At 38.1% G+C, this 12,306-nt stretch overlaps 1 protein-coding gene across 8 annotated transcripts in view; it reads left to right on the forward strand.

Moving 5' to 3' along the window:
- The first annotated feature begins 940 nt into the window (after positions 1-940).
- Positions 941-12,306, forward strand: part of WNK3 (WNK lysine deficient protein kinase 3) — a 168,558-nt gene continuing 157,192 nt past the window's right edge. For 2 of the 8 annotated variants that reach the window (XM_077145629.1, XM_077145633.1), the window contains exon 1: positions 1,866-2,201. The gene's annotated coding sequence lies outside the window, so the exon portion shown is untranslated. Of the gene's footprint in view, positions 1,054-1,284; positions 1,465-1,865; positions 2,202-12,306 lie in introns of those variants that run through there. The other 6 variants (XM_077145630.1, XM_077145632.1, XM_077145631.1 and 3 more) reach the window with 6 other exon arrangements.

Consider the following 12,306-nt stretch of genomic DNA (forward strand, 5'->3'; position numbering starts at 1 on the left):
CTTTATAGCCCTGATTCTTGTTTACTCAGAGTCTCCCCTCATTATCAAAATTGAAACATGGGAGTTTGATTTCATTAAGGGCATGGTCTGGTTTTCTTACATGCTCAAGCAATTCTAGCATTAATAAACGACCTTCAAGAAGAAAGGGGCAGAGACAAGAGACAGGGCTACAAGGCCTCCCTCCATTCAGTCCACTGACTTTGGAAACCTCAAGAGTTAAATTTATTGATGAATTTTAAAGAGCTGAAAAAAGGCTAACGTTCTGCGGCCTGCAACAGGAAAAAAAAAAGAAAAAGAAAAAGAATGTATGGGGAGTGGTGGTGGTGGTGGGAGAGGTTGGCTCAGCCCTGTGATATGGCTCTGAGGCTGGGTAGTTGAAAATATTAGTTTGGTAATCCGACCCCCCCCCCCCCCCCAAGGCATCCTGCTAAGGCCTCAAGGGCATGTGGGGAAAAAATCTCACCCTTTAGGAGCTTTCATTAAGGGGCTGGGAGATTGGAAAATGCAGGGGCGCTGCAAGGAAGCACACCTGGGTTCAAGTTCTGGCTCCACTATACGTAATTGTGTGAACTTGAGCAAGTCATTTTCCCATCCAGAGCCTCAGTTTCCTCCTCTGGAGAGCCGGGATGATCGATGTGAGAATGACAGAAAAAAATCTGTACTGCGCCTGACACAGCACAGGAAGCTGTTCTTAAATGAAGCCAACTGGCTGAAGTTAACATGTCATGAAAGCTCAAAGGACTCAGCATTCACTATCAACTAGAGGATCTGATTGCTTCTCAGGGAGGTGGTCGTTCGGAGACCGTGAGAGCCTGCCTAAGAGGGAGGTGGCCTTTCCGCATGCGCGTAGCCTAGGAGCCCAGCAGAGTAGCGAGAGGGCGGGACAAGGCGTCTTAGGGGTTGCTATGGTACCCAGGGGCCAGGGGAGGTGAACCGAACCCTTACAACGTGACTCCCTTCCCTCCCCACCACTGCCAGGGCCGAGGGCCATTGTTCCCGGCAAAATGGCGTCGGTAACTTCCCCCCGCCCCAATTCCCGGCCCGAGGTCTAAAGTAAGGCTGGGGGTGGGGGGTGGGGGTGGGGTGGGAGTGGGACTGGAAGTGGGAGCAAAAACTACAATTCCCAGGGTACACCGTACCCGTCTGCGAGGCACAGGGCACGTGCCCAGGCCTAGCGGTTACATGCCGTCAAATATCGGTTTCATAGCTTTTCTTTCCCATCACTGCTTTCGTTGTCTTTCAGTTCATGCGCGCACAATGCGATCCTCGGGCGGGGAGGGGGGGCATATGCCATGGCTGTTGCCCTCATAATGTAACCGGGAGACCGGTATTTATAAATCTGTGCTTCGACTTCTAATTCCGAAGCCTGCAGGTATGAGTCTCGCGAGAAAAGTCGGGAGTTGGAAAAAGGGACTTTGGGGTGGCAGCCGAAAAGGTGCTGTTGGGTACCACATGCCGGCAGAGGTACCGCATTTAGAGGCTTGGGGACAACTGAAAGTGGGTGGTGGGTGGCTAGGAAGTGGCGTGTGCATTGACTCTTTTTTCTTTTGAAGGGGGAGGGTAAAACAACTGATGACGAGAGGGAGAGCTCCTTAATATATAGCAGATATGCGTCGTTCCTCACTGATATTTTCATTTTGGAAAGAGCAGCCTTTCTCCTCGACGCGCATCCTTCTCTCCCGCTGCGTTGAAGAGGGCGGGGGAGAAATGCGCATCCTGTAGTTGGCTAGCCAAACGGCCCCTCGCAGCGATAGGGGCAGTTAGGAGTTGGGGCTGGTCTGTCGGTTTTCTCCGCCCCTCACCCTGTCCTTAGCCCCGTCCCCTCACTTCCCCGCCCCCCTCCGCCCCTCTCTCCTACCCAGCTGAATTCCCTAGCTGGAGTACGCGTGCGCCTTCTCTGCTCCCAGGCGTGCGCGAGCTTTGGGCTTGTACCCCGCTCCCCTAACCCCGCCCGCTCTTTACCTACCATCCCTGGCTGGTCCGGTGGGCTCCTGGTGGAGACGCTCGCGCGCGCACGCGCGCAAGACGCGGAGCGGTGCTCCAGACATCGAGGAGGGGAGAGTAAGAAGCATCGGAAGAAACGGGAGAGGAGGAGGTGGTGTGCGTGTGTGTTTTACGGAGAGGGGCGAGCAGAAGCTTCAAAGAGGGCGAGGGAGAATCGTAGAGAGTCCGAGTCTCCCTCCGCGAGATCCTCTAATCTGGTGAGGGTCCCGGGCCGTTTTGGACGCTGGGAGAGGAGGAGGCCGGGGGGCGTGTCTGAGATTGGGCTGAAAGATGAATGGGCCAAAGATGAATGGAGAGAGGCAGCGGCGGCCAAGAGTCTGTTCGGAGTAAGAGCTTTAGTAGGGGACAGCTTGACCCAGGCTGGGTGATTGCAGTAACCAAGAGTCTCGGATCTTGGGGTTTGTCGAAGCTGATGTTTAAGTGATCGAACACAGGCGGACACGAAAATAAAGAGGGGGAAAGTGGGGAAGGGCAGGTTTGAGATTTAGGTGCGTTTTTTGTTATCTTTTTTGAGAAGGGGGTGAGGAGGAAGATGGCAACTTTGGGAGTTGATGGCAACAAGGGAACAGGGGAAGATGAGTAGGATATAGGAGGGGGGGGACTAAGAAACAGTTGACAAAGGACCGAGTGATCATTTAAGTGTGATTGAGGCCGCTGAAAGGGTAGAACGCTTCGGGTGTGGGAAGTTGAGTAAGGTTGCAGTGGGTTATATTGATGGGAATGGGGCGGGGAAAGAGTGGATTTAGTTTAAAGGTTCAGTTGATGTATGGGGGTCGATAGGACTATTGGCTGGTTGTGTAAAAATATGTTAGGTTCAAGCAGATTGAGAACTGTTATTTGAAAATGGGTAATGCTTTCTGTGACGGGCAGATTGGGGATAGGGAGGAGAGGGTGTATTAGGGTTAGAATGAAAGTGGTGAAGTGACTGTACTGAAAGAGGTTTTATTTATGTCGGTAAAAATCCTGCACGTGCCTATCTCCGTATCTTGGGAGTTGATAGACCTTGTTAAAATGAAAGAGTCCTCAAAAAAAATTTAAAAAGAGAAGTGGTGTGGGTATTCTTTTTAAAGAGTTACTGTTGTTGAGTGAAGCAATTATATGAATGAAGTCTTGGATTCTGAAAATCTTCTGTATAGTAGAGATTACATCCAATTTTGGGAGACATTGTTACCTTTTTTCATCTATAGCAAGTTGTTATACCAAGAGAACATTCGAAGAGGTTTCAGTATATATAACACTGAGCAGCAGGTGTGTCTTGCAGACAGTCTCTGTATTCTTTGTACTGATGAGTTTAAACTGCACAGTCCAGAGGAAAGACCTTGCATTAAAGGATAGCTAAAATGCACAACAGCTGATTTGAACACTAAAATAAACATGCATGTGATTCTTTTTGTCATTCTGAATTTACCTTGTTTGCAAATTGGAGCCTGTTTTTTGATGTGAGTTCAAATTCTAGCAGATAACTTGGACATTTTGTTCTCTGAATACATTGCTTGTCTTCTGGTAAAGATGTAATGGTCTCATTCTGTTCTGTGTCACGATTAATAGTCTATGGATTTATAACTTTTCATGATTATATTTACAAACTTTGTTGACATGTATTCATTTATCTTGACAATGTTGCAAACTTGAGGACATTCCCATGCCGTTTTTCTTTTATTCTTTTTTGATGTTGGAAAGAGTGTAATTTCTGTTTTGGCTACCCAGAGTTTGAATTCAAAAGTTAGTAATTCTGTTCATAGTATCTCTAGTTGAGATGAATAGTTAGTGTATTGAGAAAGTATCCAGTACCTGAAAATGTTGCACCAACTCTGCTTAGCAAGGTTGTCTTCCAATTTTGAACTAAATGCTCCTGTAGTGGAGGACATTCAAGGCATTGAGGTTTGAAAGCATAAGCTTGGTAAATCTGGGGAGTGGAATCTTAGGTTGAGGCTGGGGTTGGGAGTTAGGAATCCTTGGCTGTTTTTAAGAAGTTACACACATAAGCAGATTTGTGGGGTTTGTCTCTTTGCCTGTGCTTGTGATGCCACCTTCTGCCTGGAATCCTCTTTCTCCCCCTCCCTTTCAATTTGAACTCATTGTTTGAAGACTTACCTCTGCAATCACCTATTTCCAAAAGACTTTGCTGTGCCCCCTTCCTTTTCTAAGCACACTCCACCAAGCTAGGTTAGGTGCCCCTCTTTAGAGTTCCCATTATACCTTGTGCATATTTTTATTACTGTACTTCTGTTGGAATGAAGGCAGGAAAGGTATTTTCCTCCTTTTACCTGAGAAAGAAAGTAAAGTCTACAAATAGTAAGACTTACACCAGTAAGTAAGTGATAGACCCCTGTCTTCTAGACCAATGCTGATCCTCATATGAGGATAAGTCTTTATTCATTGATGTAATTATCCTGTAGTGTTTCAGGAGTTTATTTTCTTTAATGCTGATTTAACTATCTTCCATAAAATAGAGGAGTTTCTGTCTTCACTAGGTTGCTTATCGCTTAGCCAGAAAATGATCAAGTCAATGTTTGCAAAGAACCAGAATAGTCAGGAGTAAAGAAGATGAAAACTGTTATGTACTCGCAGATTTATAGTCTGGTAATTTAATTAAAAAAACATTAATGAAGGGTGTAAGTTTTTGTGTATATGTGTATGGGGAGGGGGAGGTGGGCAATCGAAATTGTATGTAAGAAAGAACGCTTCCTTTTTCATCTCCCATCTTCGGATAAATAGACCAACTTTATTTGCTGAAATACTTGATTACTTCTCTTGGCTAAAAGCCAGAATTCTTTCAAAGGAGTGGGACTTTTCCATTTTTGTTTGAGACCATAAAACTTATGGCAGTGTTAGAAACTACTTAATAATTGTAATAGATGGCTGTAAAAGCATTCATTTAGAAATTCACAAAGGTTCAAAAGTGGAATTTGATATGATATTTTATTGTTTTGGTAAAACTTGTCATGAGAATTTGGTTTGGAAGATGCTGAGATTGACTTACTGCAGAGGTAAGCCTTTTTTACAGAAATATATTTTTGGATGAACTTTCCTTTAATAGAAATGAGTTATATATTTTTTGTGTTTTAGCATGATAACTTGAAAAAATGTTAATTGTGGTAAAATTCACATAAAACTCACCTTTTAAACCATTTTAACATGTACAATCGAGTGGTATTTAGTACAGTCACAACGTTGTGCATCCATTGCCACTATCTAGCTTCAGAACATTTTCATCACTCTAAAAGGAAACCCCATACCCATTAAGCAGTCACTCCCGCATTCCCCTCTCTCCTCAGGCTCCCCTCCCCGGGGACCTCTAATCTGCTTTCTGTCTCTTTGGATTTGCCTATTCTGTACATTTCATATAAGTGGGATGATACAATATGTGACTTTCATGTTTGGCATCTTACATTTAGCATAATGTTTTCGGTGTTCATCCATGTTGTCACATGTATCAAAACTCCATTTGTTTTTATGGCTGAATAATATTCCATTGAATGGCTGTACCATGGTTTGTTTATCCATTCATATGTTGATGGATACTTGAGTTGTTTTTACCTTTTGGCTACTGTGAATAATGTTGCTATATACATTTGTGTACACGTTTTTATGTGAACATATGCTTTCATTCATCCTGAGGAAATGGAGTTGGAATTGCTGAGTCATATGGTAATTCTATGCTTATCTTGCTGAAGAACTACAAAACTGTTTTCCACAGAGGCTATGCTGGTGCAGTCCCACAAGCAATGTATGTAGGTTCTGATTTCTTTATATCCTCACCAATGCTTGTTGTTTTCCATTTTTTGATTAAGACCATACTAGAAAGTGTGAGGTGGTATCCCACTGTGTTTTGGATGTGCATTTCCGTAACTGACTAGTGATGTTGAGCATCTTTTCCTGTGCTTGTTGGCCATTTGTATATCTTCTTTGGAGAATGTCTGTTCAAATCCTTTGCCCATTTTTAAATTGGGTTGTCATTTTGTTGTTCAGTTGTATATATATATATATGTTCTGGATACTAGACCCTTATCATATATATGATTTGCAAATATTTTCTCCCATTCTGTGGGTTGTCTTTTCACTTTCTTAACAGTGTCCTTTGATGCATAAAAGTTTCTAATTTTGACAAAGTCAAATTTTTCAGTTTTTTTCTTTTGTTTTGCTTGTGGTTTTGGTGTTTTTATCTAGGAAACCATTGCCAAATCTAAGATCATGAAAATTTATCCCTATGTTTTCTTTTAAAGAGTTTTAGCCCTATATTTAGGTCTTTGATCTATTTTCAGTTAACTTTTATAATAGTTTGAGGTAAAGGTCTAACTTCATCCTTTTCATGTAGATTAACTTGAAAATTTAAAACTATAAAACATAATGCACAGTACTGTATGTGTATAGTCGTTAAATGAAGATATTTTTTGGCAATATCTAATCACTCTGGTCAGTTGTACCAGAGAAATGTTTCTAAATTAGTTTTTGAAGTTCACTTGTATTTGAAGAGGTGGGATATTCTAAAGCTCTTTTGTGAATCACTGAGACTTTATGATAAGGGAACTTCAATTTGTCAATCCTTATCCTAAAGTTGTATAAGTGATTTTTTAATAAAAATAATTATTTTTGATTTCTGATTTTGTGTAGGACAAAATCTTTGCTTAAATCTAGGGAAAAAAAACCCAGAATCTATAATTATCATTTTATTTAGCCAGAAATTGGCATTAGATTTATCCTAAAAGCAATCATATCCATGTGTTATATCGTTTATGATTCTTCCGATGTGAAACTTTTCCAAATATTTTGAGTCAATTTCTTAACCAAAACTGTACTAATCAATGCCTTGCTTAGGTTTTAGCTTAGACTTCACCTATATATTATATTTATTCAGGAATAATGTAAGATAAGTTACATTAAGATTAGTTACTTGTAAAAATGAAAATTTAGTACGGTATAATTGTTCAGTACATCACAGGCTCTCTAGTTAAGCATAATTAAATTAGGGTCATTCGAGTTTTTTTAAAGCTAAGGGATATGTTTTAACACAAGAGTGGAAAAATTGCACTTGATCACTCCCAGGATCTATGACGTGATAGTTTAGCTCTGATTATATCCCCTGCTGCCCACAAAATAATTTTATTCCTGCTAGGCCTTTGAAGATTTTTAGCAAGAAAAAAACAGCCCTTTAAGATATGTGGTTCATTTGCTAAGGAACATTTCAAAGGCTCTGATAACTTACTCTGAAGCTGTTAGTCCAAGTGAATTGTAGAGTATGATTTACCAGAGGTATTTGTAGTTTCTACCATTCATTCAGTGAATTTTTATTGTGTTCCTCCAATGTGCTAGGATTGATGTGTTGAGTGTAGATGAAAAGGCAGACGATGACCCTACCCTCTTGAGGTTACATTACAGTGGAGGATAACAGCAGTCGACAAATAAATAAGATCATTTCAGAAAACAAAGGTTAAGAAGAAACTTTTAAAAAGGATGATGATTCCTTGGGGGAAGGACCTCTTTAGTTTAAGTGGTTAGGGAAGGTTTTTTTGAGGAGGTGACTTTGAACAGAGACCCGAATGTTGAGACCATTTGAGATCCTGTGGTGGAGACTCTAGTTTTGAAGGCAAAGACCATAACTTGTCTTACTGTTTTCATCCTTTGCTCCTTCCCAAATGCCCAGTGTGTTCTTCAAACCTAGTTATATTATTGAACTAAAAAATGTTAAAGCTTCTTATTTAAAATGAGTGAATTATTACTTTTTGCATCTAAGATAAACAAGTAAATCCCTTATGAATATAGACAGTATTCCTGAGCGGAAATGTCACTGGAATGTAGGAGTCAGTCTGGGTTCTAGTCTTGCCTCAGTTCCTTAGTGTGATCTTGTACAAGTTGGTAAACATCTATTTTCTGATTTGTTATTAAACAAAACAAAACAAAAAGCACTAGCTACTTTCCGTGGTTTCTTTGCTAATCAAATGAAAGCATCTAAACATAAAATAAATAAATAAACAAACAAAAAAAAACAAATGAGGCCATCTATTTTGTAAATTATATAACTGCATATAAAATGCATTGTATTCTAATGTATTTTTGGAGTCATAGTTTCTCAATTGAGAAATGTTTTCCCATTAATTTTAAGTTTTTATGTCTCTACCAATCTGGTAAATTTTAGCACCAAATGTTTAATCTCTGATTAATCAGGAGGGATTGCTTTCTTAGAATGTTGTAGTGTGGTTGAAAGTATATTGATTTGGAGCTAGAAAATGGGTTTCAGAATTTTCCTATTGGGAAAGATGCCAAACTTTTCTGAGCCTTCCTAATTTCCAGAAATCAGGCTATTACCAAGTAGCTCTCAGAGTTAACATAGATGAAGTTCCTTTGAAATCTGTAAAACAGAAGTCGGCCAACTTTTTCTATAAAGGGCCAGATAGTAAATATTTTAGGCTTTGCAGACCATGTAGCTTCTGTTGCAGGTACTCAGCTCTGCCATTGTACCTTGAAAACAGCCATAGCCAATATGTAAATGAAAGTGTGGCTTTGTTCCAGTAAAAGTTTATGGACACTGAAATATGAATTTCAAATAATTTTTTTACATCACAAAATATTATTATTTTGAATTTTTTCAATGATTTAAAAATGTAAAAGGCATTCTTAGCTCGTGGGCCATACAAAAGTAGGCAGTGGGGTGGATTTGACTCACCGCCTGTATGTAGTTTGGTGACCACTGCTATAAAGGGTTAGACAAAGTAAGGTGTCAGTTGGTGATGGGAGAGTAGGTGATTAGTAAATAGAAATTGTTTAATTTTGATGATGGAAGAAGATGGAGATCGTGTCGATTCTTTTCTAATTTGGACCCAGACTTTTTTCACATAAAATGGAAATGACTAAGGAAATAACTGCCAAAACAAAACTGGAAAATGGAAGGGAGGAAGAGATAGTTTTAGTGTTGTAAACTCTCAACTAAGGACTGTGATGTTGTGTGGTACATGCATACATGCAATTCATGGTTGAATATAGTTGTGTGCATGTGGCTCCAAGTTATATGTGTTTATTATGAGTAGTTAAGAGTGGGCTTTGGGAGTCATATGCCTGGGTTGAGTTCTGATTCTGGTTTTTATTACCTGTTTTATCTTAGGTAAGTTAATTTTTGAACCTTAGTTTTCTCATTTGTAAATGTGAATTAAAATATTTGCCTTGAGGTTATTGTGTTGATTACATGAGAAAATACATGTCAAGGGTTTACAGTGCTTGGCACATAATATTCAATAAGTGTTAACTGATATTGTTAATCTGAATATGTATTGTACATACCACATTTGTTTTGTGCTTCCTTCAGTTATTTTAAGAAATTATATCCTTAACTAGTTGTTTTGCGCAGGTTGTTAATGGATAATTCTGTTTTAAAGGTTTAAAATAATAAAGAGGCAGATTAAAACCCTTTACCCAGAGGGTACCCATTGTTAAAAGTTAGCTGTGTGCTTGGACAGTATTTACATGCATTTGTATGTGCATATCAAATAAAATACACATAATATGTAATTTGTGACTTTTTTCATGTAAGCATATGAGTTAGGGCTCCTTTTCATGTCAGTATGTATATATCCAATTCTTAATTTTTAATGGATACATAGTATTTCATATTCTATGCTTCATGTATATTCTTATCTAGCTGTAACCACTAGGATCAGTTTAGATCATATCCTTTCATAGTTTTTTTAAACATGAATTTACACATGTAGAAATGTATAGTTTTGTGTTTTTTAAAAATACAAATGACATATGCATGTAATGTATATATTTCCCTACAACTTGCTTTTATGTAGATTTTTGTTTATCAGTATGTATCTGTTTCTCATTTTTTAAGCAGATTCACATTATTCCATAGTACAGATGTACCATTGCTTATTTCACCATTCTCATGTAGTTGAATATTTAACTTCTTTTCATTTTTCACTATTTCAAACAATGCTTTATTGAAAAATCCTTGTACATACATATTTATGCACATACAAGAATATCTCTCAGGTCGATACTAAAGAAATGGAATTCCTGGGTAACAAGTATGAATGCACTAGATATGTGGATTTTGCCTTATTAAACGATTATTCCAGTTTATCTGCCAATAGTAAATATAGTGCCCAGTTTCTCATATACTTCTCAAAACTTGATATTGTCAGGTATTTATATTTTGCTCAGCTGATGTATAAAAAATGATACCACATTCTTTGCATTTGTGTCTCTCTGTTTACTAATGAGTTTGAGCAACCTCCCACCATATATATTGGTCATTTATATTTATATTTTTTTTAGTTCTTTCTACTATATTCTGGATATTAATACTTTGCTATCTGTGTTGCAAATGTTTTCTCCAATCTGTTGCTTATTTTTCAACCTTGCTCATGGGCAAATGGGCCATACTTATTAGCTATTTCATTAATGGCATTTGCATTTTGTCTTTTTTAAGAAAGCCTTCAGGTTAGTAATGTATTCTGTTATTAAAAAATAGTTTTATAGTTTTGTTTTAGCTCTTTAATTCACCTGGAATTTATTTTTGTGACTGGTTTTAGGTAGGGTCTTAACTTTTTTCCCCCAAAATGAATAGCCAATTATCCCAACAGCATTTATTATGCTATCTGTTTTTCACAAGGTTTAAAGTTTTGTCTTTATCATGGCCAACATTCCCATATATACATGGTTGTTTCTGTACCAGTTCTTCTATTCCATTAGTCCATTCGTCTGTTTTGTGCTGAAATCACATTGTTTATGTTAATATATCTAAATTGCATGTTAATATTTGGTGAGGCAAATTCTCCTTATTGTTCTTTTTCAAAATTTTCTTGGCTTTCCTCGTCCTCTTTTGAAAATCAGCTTGTCAGTTTACGACAGAAAGTCTCTGAGATTTTAACTCATTGCATTGACTTTAAAATAATCTGGAGGCAAATTGTAAAGATGTCATTATTGGGTCTCCACCAAGGAAATTTGTGTATTTTATGTGCTTCAGTAAAATTTTACAGATTTCTTTATATAGATTTTGTGTATTTATTCTTGAGTTTATCCTAGATGGACATTTTATAGCTTTGTTGCTTTTGTGAAAAGGATAGTTGTTTTATTAAATTACATTTTCAAATTGATTATTGCTGATGTGTAACAGAGCTGTTGATTTTTGCGTGTTGATTTTGTCTCAGGCCTTTTTGCTGAGTTCTCCTGTTAGCTCCTATTATAGTTTTTTTTAGTTGGTTTGATTGGATTTTCTAGATAGATAATCATATGGTTTGCAAATTTTAATTTTGTTTCCCCTTTTCTTTATTTGAATGTCTTATTTCATTCGGTGGTAGCGGTGATAATAGGAATTTTTGACTTGTTCCTAATTTTAATGATTGTTTATATATTGGATGCTTTACCTCATTCATATGATAAATGATAATTGAAACCACACTGAAATACTTGTTTAAACCTATCAGATTGTTAAAAATCAAAACATTTAATAACACCATTTATTGTCAAGGCAGTGGAGTTTAAAAACACCTCTTGGGGAGTGGTGGGAACTGAGTTGATGGGAGACAGGAGTGGGAGTGTGCCTGTTCCTCATATACTTTTTTTTTAGTTTTTTTTGTTCCTTGTATGCTTTTAATTTTTTTGGTTTTTCAACCATATGATTATATTATATATTTTAAAAAATTAACTTAAACATTGTTTCCTCAATTATTTCAGCTCCTCTAAGAACATTTTTTCATTTTGTTTATCTTGATCTTACTCTTCTGTGTTGTAGATTTTCTTCAGTGTCTCCTGATTCTGTTCATATTTAAGAATGATATAGTAGAAGGCCTGAATGGGAGTTCTGTGTACCTGGGCAGGGATGTCAACTGGTAGGGTTTATTTTGGAATAAGTAGGTGGGTAGCTAGTTGGCTGTTATACTTGGAGGCCCCAAATGCCAGAAGTAGAGGGCTTTGCTCTGGGGTACCCTAATTCTCCCCAATTTAAGTTGAAATTTTTCATGTAGGGATTTGGTCTTTTTTTGGAAGTGGGGAGCTTCATCAAGTGAGTGGTAATTCAGACCTTCAGTTAATCCCTGTTTTCAGCTTTATCTCATTCTGGCCTTCTTGGCTGTGGAGCCTCTCTAGTGCTTCTGTCCTGCAAGTCTGCTCTCTCCTGTTTTAGGTTGCAGCATCCTCTGATTTGTGTATCAGCCAGTTCTTTTCTGTTCTGCTGTGTCTGAAATTGTTAAAATCTTGTATTTGCTATACTATTATCTATTTGTGTCCTTGACTTGTGATTTAAACTTTTGTACTTCTTTACCACATAACTTTTCTGGGGTCTTGGAAAGTACAAGAGATACA

Source organism: Tamandua tetradactyla, chromosome X, assembly GCF_023851605.1.
Source record: "Tamandua tetradactyla isolate mTamTet1 chromosome X, mTamTet1.pri, whole genome shotgun sequence".
In the NCBI taxonomy this organism is placed as follows: Eukaryota; Metazoa; Chordata; class Mammalia; order Pilosa; family Myrmecophagidae; genus Tamandua; species Tamandua tetradactyla.